The 6,796-nt window shown below is 34.8% G+C and overlaps 1 pseudogene; it reads left to right on the top strand.

Moving 5' to 3' along the window:
* Positions 1 to 3,592: 3,592 nt before the first annotated feature.
* Positions 3,593 to 5,790, top strand: LOC133874667 (phenylacetaldehyde oxime monooxygenase CYP71AN24-like; annotated as a pseudogene).
* The last annotated feature ends 1,006 nt before the right edge of the window (positions 5,791 to 6,796 follow it).

Raw genomic sequence — 6,796 nt, 5'->3', positions numbered from 1 at the left:
CACTCAGAGGGATCTACCTTGATATGCGGACATTTGGAATTACCTTTCTGCAGATAAAATTTATTCTCTTTAGTCCAAGAGAAGAAAAGATTGGTGCTTCAAATTTAAACTTAATGGTCAGAGAGCATTGAGCACATCAAGGATGTGGATTCCGTTGGCTTGGCGGATCCCATATATTTTGACTAAATGAGTCAGCTTCATAGGTTCGAGCACAGGCCATGTGCGCTCGAGTCCTCCATCAGGCCAGGGTACATGATCTCTTTCCAGGTTTATCTTCTCCATTGTTGTTTCATTCTTGGTTTATATTTTTACAACAATGTGTTGCACTTGACTGGTATTTGGTTGGAGTATCACTCTCTTTTCAGGATATATATGTGTTTTTGTTATCAAGTTTGGGAGTATGATATGCCACAAATCTGCTTATTCAGGTATTCATATCCTCTTACTGTTATGTTCAGTACTATACACACATTTGGGACAATGCATGATTCAAGTTTGGGGGTATGGAAGAATGAAACACTGTCCAATATTTTGCTATATTATCTCTAAGAATTTGGTTGAACTTTAATTTTGATTTATATTTCATGGTGAGCTTAACATGATGAATGCATGATCACTTGACTAGGGAATTAAGAAGTTTTGTTATTTTCTTTGGCAGCATGAGATGTTACTTGTTTTAATTTGATTCTCACAAGCACACTAGCACGTAGTCTATGGGGTATGAAATTTGAAATCATTTATGTCTATTATCATTATCTTGGATGCAACTAGGTAACTTATTGGAGGAATAACCTTGGCATAAAAAAAAGAATAATATTGATCACTTTGAGCTTTTCGCTGAGTAACCGAACCTCTTGCCTCATTAAGCATTGAGTATTCGCGTCAAAAAATGGAAGTTTTCTTTGATTGATAGAGTGCCTAAGTTTAGCGTTGTAGCATTTTTTACTCGAGTTACTTTAAGGTGTTTTACACATAGTGCCCTGAAATCATCTAGTTTGGGAGTCATTGACCTATCGTTACATGGATCAATTAGAAAGCTTAAGGAAGCTGAGCATTGCATAGCCTGCGTATATATATAAAAATAAGAATAATTAAAAAAAAAATATGCCTTGGTTGTTTTATCTAATGGGGAGTCCAACAAATTTTGAGTATTGAACCATTCATGATTGAGATTAGCTGTTGAAACCTCATAATTATGAGTTAAGTTCACTGTACACTAGTTAAATCTTGTGATATCTCATAATGCCATGTTAGTAACTTAATTTTTAATTCCTTGAAATTGTGAAGATGAAGTATATTTTGTTAAGCTTACTAATGAATGAGAATCATTGTTTTTTGCCACTTCAATCTTATGGATAACATGATCTTGCATAATGTTTGTAGGTGTCATCTCTTGCAAACCCTCACGAGACTTCAGTCGTCTACTAAGGAGTCCTATGGGTTTAAAAGGTTTGTTACATACGCTAAATGCAATCGTACATCCCATGAAGAAATGATTTATCATGTTGTTTTCCCGTTTATTTTCTGTTTTGTATTGCTAAGGGGCTAGCAATATGTAAGTTTAGGGGCGTGATAAGCGTCGAATGTTGTACATTCAAGCCCCTTTAACTTGCATATATTAATTCCTTAGCATTGTTATTTGTTTGATGTTGTGTTGTTTTATTGTTTTCAGGTTTTAAACAAAGATGCAATTAATTCTATTGATTTTGGGCTTGAAGCACACTTTGAAAAGATCTAGAAGATATGGTCAAGCTTAGCCAATGATAATAGAAGTCATATAAGTTTAGATTATGCACACGTCGCAGTGTTTTAATCATAACTTTCTACTCAAACCTTTTATTGCAATAATATTGAGGGCGTTGGAAAGCTAATACAAAACAAAACAAAAATGTCAAAAATAACTTTTTCTGAATTCAAATATTTACTATGCCAAAATCTCCCCGCAATATAAGACCCTAAATCTGGAGGAATTTGGAATCATTTTCCTACTTGGATTGAATTTTCAATCTCCTACTTGGACTAAGAGATTAAGTTCTGATTTTTCATGGATTTCTAGGGCTTTTAGGCCTCTCCTAGTCTCTATAAATAGACCCCTAAGCTTCAAGAGAATGTGTGCTTAGCTTTAGACAGAAAACTCTTCTTGGAGGCTTGACAAGTTGAAGAGAAAAACATGGCAGGAGGCCAACCCAGCACCACGATGAGAGGCTAAATTCGTAATAAAGTGTTGATGTAGCCATTTCCAAGTAACAATGGTTTAATTGTATTTTAATTTGAAATTTTCTATGTGAATGATGGTTTTATAACTATGAGAATTAATCTTAATGTTTATATTCAATCATTATAAATTTCTTATCTTGTCTTAGAAAGTCTTTTATATTGATTGAACTTAATCATTCATATTTTATTTGATTATGTGAATAATTGTTATACAACAGTTTTAATTGATATATGATCAAGAGGGTTAGATAGGCCATGCATAGGGAAAACGGATTGTACTATAGCCTAGTTTAATGTAATTTCGTTAGATAGTTCGTACCAACTGAAGATGGGTTATACTATTCAATTGATTGTGCGTATCATATTAAAGACGTAGCTAATCCATACCTAGGGAAGACGGGTGGTATCACATCTTAATGGTTAGGTGGACAGTCCATGCCAGTTGAACATGGATTATGCTTATTCTTTAAAGGTAATTTATTTACTATTCGAGTGAGACGAGATTTATATCATGGATAGTATGAATTTCTTTTGTTAATTTATGATTAACCATTGTTATGCAGTGAGTGGTGAAATTAACCCCCTATTCTTTCTCTCATCACTACTCTCTTTACATTTATGTCTTTTACTTTTATACATTTATTTTTAGAAAACAAAAATCAAATCAAACATCTTTTAAGTTAAGTTATATTTAATCTCGAAAAGCTTGATAACAACACATACGCAGTCCTTGAGGTTCGACACCCTCAATATAGTCCTATCCTACAAGGATTTGTATTATTGCAAGTGGTGATTTTATTATTGATATTTTTGTGCACAAAACGACCACATCACCTACTGTGATTTTTTTTTCCCTACGTTTTGTACTTGTACGCAAAGTTTGTCTCAGTGACCTATCTTACAAACTTACAAGAAAGAAGAAGAAAAACAAAAGTGGTGGGGCCAGGTAGGCTATTAGCATTATACAAGAGGTAAGGCCATAACGGCCATTAGCTCTAGCAAGCATTGAAAAATTAATAAGACATTTTTTTTTAAAGTTTTACTCCCGTAGGGACCACAGCCCCTGTTGGCTTATGAATGCATCCACCACTGCAATGACTTGTCTTATAGACTTACAAGAAGAAGAAAAAGAAAATTTAAAATTTAAAAATAAAAAATAAAAAAAATAAAAAAAAAATAAAAAAAGAAAGGAAAAGATGGTGGGGCCAGGTGGGCTATTAGCATTAGAGAAAAGGTAAGGCCGTAGAGGCTATTAGCTTTAGGTAGCAATGAAAATTTAAAAAGAATCTTTTTTTTTTTTTTTTACTCAATCATCCACGGCCCATCTTGGCCTATAAATGCATCCACCACTAAAGTTGTTAGTAACCTTGTTTTAAACACTTGAGAGATCTAGGAAATGGCTCTTCTACAATCATGGCCAGAGCTACACAAAATAGCCTTCAATCCATTCCTCTCATTTGTTTTTCTCATCTCTTTTCTTTATGTTTTCAAGCGTCTAAGAAGAGGCAAACCCAATTTACCTCCATCCCCACCAAAATTACCGATTATCGGCAACCTACACCAGCTTGGCACACTCCCACACCGCTCTCTTCAAGCCCTTTCTAAGAAGCACGGCCCTCTAATGTTCTTATACTTGGGCAATGCTCCAACCCTTGTTGTGTCGTCAGCAGATATGGCCAGAGAAATTATGAAAACACATGATGTCATTTTGTCAAACCGTCCCAAAACCACAGCTCCTAATATCATGCTCTACGGGTGCCAAGACGTATCCTTCTCACCCTATGGTGAGTACTGGAGACAAGCTAGGAAAATTAGTGTCCTCGAACTTTTGAGCCTCAAAAGTGTGCAATCATTTCATCATGTAAGGGAAGAGGAAGTTGAAGCATTGATCAACAAGATACGTCACTCATGTCTCAAAGGGGCTTCTGTTAATCTAAGTGAGATGTTCAATGCCACCACGAACAACATAGCCTCAAGATGTATTCTTGGACAGAAGTTTGAAGAAGAAAATGGTGAGAGCAGGTTCGGACAACTATCAAGAAGAGTAATGGTGCTATTTGCAGCATTTTGTTTTGGAGATTTTTTCCCTTCTTTGAGATGGATTGATGTTCTTACGGGAATAATTCCGAGTATGACAGCCACCTTTAGAGGATTAGATGCTATTTTTGATCAAATGATTGAAGAACACAAGATAGAGAAAACTGACGATGACCAGCCTAATAGGCTTGATTTCTTGGATATTCTCCTCTGGCTTCAAAAAAATAGCATGCTCGACATTGAGCTCACCAAAAACAACCTCAAAGCAATTCTAATGGTATCTCTCTCTCTCTCTCTCTCTCTCTCTCTCTCTCTCTCTCTCTCATACACACACACTCACGCACGTATGCACACACAGTACTTGCACTAAAAGAGTTTGGAGAAACTCTGTTTTGATTAACAGGAACAGATTGAGAGCTTCATACAGGATAATACAAACAATTTATAAACGAAATAGAAACTAGGAGGAAGCTTTTCAAGTGAGAAAATCAAAGCAAAGCAAAAATAGAAATGAGATTACTTCTAGCTACTGTTGTCAGGAGGTAAGGGTGCTATGCATAAATCATGGAGTGAAATGTTAGGCATGAAACTAGGAGCCTCATAAACCGTGATTGAGCTGCTGTTAGGTGGTTGTTGATGGCTAAAGTCAGTGTGGATTGTGGACACAATTAATCACCATGAATCATGGGATTTTATCTTTAACACGCACCTCTAAATTTTTCTTTTTTCCACATTTTCAGGACATGTTTGTGGCAGGAACTGATACCAGTTCAACAGCTTTGGAATGGTTAATGGCAGAGTTGATAAAAAATCCAAGAATCATGAAGAGAGCATAAGAAGAGGTAAGAAGAGTGGTGAACAAGAAGTCAAAGATAGATGTGAATGACATCAATAAAATGGATTACTTGAAATGTATCCTTAAAGAGACTCTAAGACTGCATCCACCACTTCCTCTCTTGCTATCTCGGGAAACATTAACGAATGTGAAGATTGGAGGTTATGATATTCCGGAAAAAACAAGAGTATATATCAATGCGTGGGCAATTCAAAGGGACCCTAAAGTATGGGAGAGGCCAGAAGAATTCCTCCCAGAGAGATTCAAAGACAATCCGATTGATTTCAAAGGCCAAGACTTTGAATTCATCCCATTTGGAGGTGGAAGAAGAGGATGTCCAGGGTTGACATTCGGTGTTGCTTCAGTTGAATATGTGGTTGCAAACATCTTATATTGGCTTGACTGGAAGTTGCCAGGTACTAGTGTGAAGGGGGAGGACTTGGACATGAGTGAATTTAACGGCCTAAGTGTGACAAAGAAAATTCCTCTTCAGCTTGTACCAATATTGTACTCTCCTTGATCTATGCATTAAGAGATTCATGGTTGTGCTCATAATCTAGTTTTTCTTTATTCTCTTGCTTTTTTTTTTTTTTTAAGAATTTCTTGTTTTTCCGTATTGACTGTATTGTAAGGAGATTTCAACGTATATAATAAGAGAAGCTTCAATGCTAATAGAAGCTTTCATGCTATTTGCACAAAAATTGTACACAATAATTTAGGCATGCTGATTATATTCACCCTGAATTTTTAAAATAAAGAAATTACCATTTATGATTTGTGCTTGATGCTTGATGCTTGTCGTTTTTGTGTTGTCTTGTTTATTTTTTTTTTTTTTATTTCAAAAAAAAAAAGTTTGTTTATTTGTCTTTTTCGCTTTAAAAAAAATTTTCCAAAAAAAAAAAAAAAAAAAAAAAATTTGCTAGGTTGTTGTTTGAGCATGATTACATCGTAACTGTGGTTTATATGTCATTGGTTTGTTTAACATGTTGAATACTGCATGTCATTAATAATCTGAATCTTTTGACTCATTTGTTGGATTAGAGAGACTTCACTTGTTTGAACCATTTATCACAAGAACATTAGCATTGGTTCTGTGAGGTTTGAGCTTTGAATTGAGGAATGTGTGTATTAAGATTTGTAGGATGATTTGTTGATGAAACCTGGGCTTTAAGTTAAAATAAAAATAAAAAATAAAAAATAAAAATAAAAAATAAAAAATAAAAAATAAAAAATAAAAAATAAAAAGAAAAAGAAAAAGAAAAGAATAAAATCATCAGTTTGAGTTCTCATCGAGTAACCGGGCCTCTTTTGTGTGGATTCTTGTTTTCCAACAATATAGTGTTTTAAAATGTTTGTGGGTATCATTCTTGGCAAACCCTCACGAGACTTAACTCGTCCACTAGGGAGTCCTAAGGGTTTAAAAGGCTTGTTGCATACGCTAAATGCAATCGTCTCTCCAACGACAGCGGATTTATGTTTTATGCTTTTATTTTATTTTTGCTAAGGGACTAGCAAAAATGTAAGTTTGGGGGTATTTGATGAGTGCAAAATAGTGTATAATTGGGCCTCTTAATTTATATTTGTTAAACCCTTAGTTTTGTTATTTTCTAATACTTTTTGTTAGTTTTGGTATTTTAGTGTTTTGCAGGTCTTTGAGAAATAATGTTGTTATTTTTGTGGAATTGACATAAAGATGCAAGGAAGGTC

This window comes from Alnus glutinosa, chromosome 8 (genome assembly GCF_958979055.1).
Source record: "Alnus glutinosa chromosome 8, dhAlnGlut1.1, whole genome shotgun sequence".
Classification (NCBI taxonomy): domain Eukaryota; kingdom Viridiplantae; phylum Streptophyta; class Magnoliopsida; order Fagales; family Betulaceae; genus Alnus; species Alnus glutinosa.
Note: the sequence above shows the minus strand (reverse complement) of the source record. Positions and strands in the feature narration are given on the sequence as shown.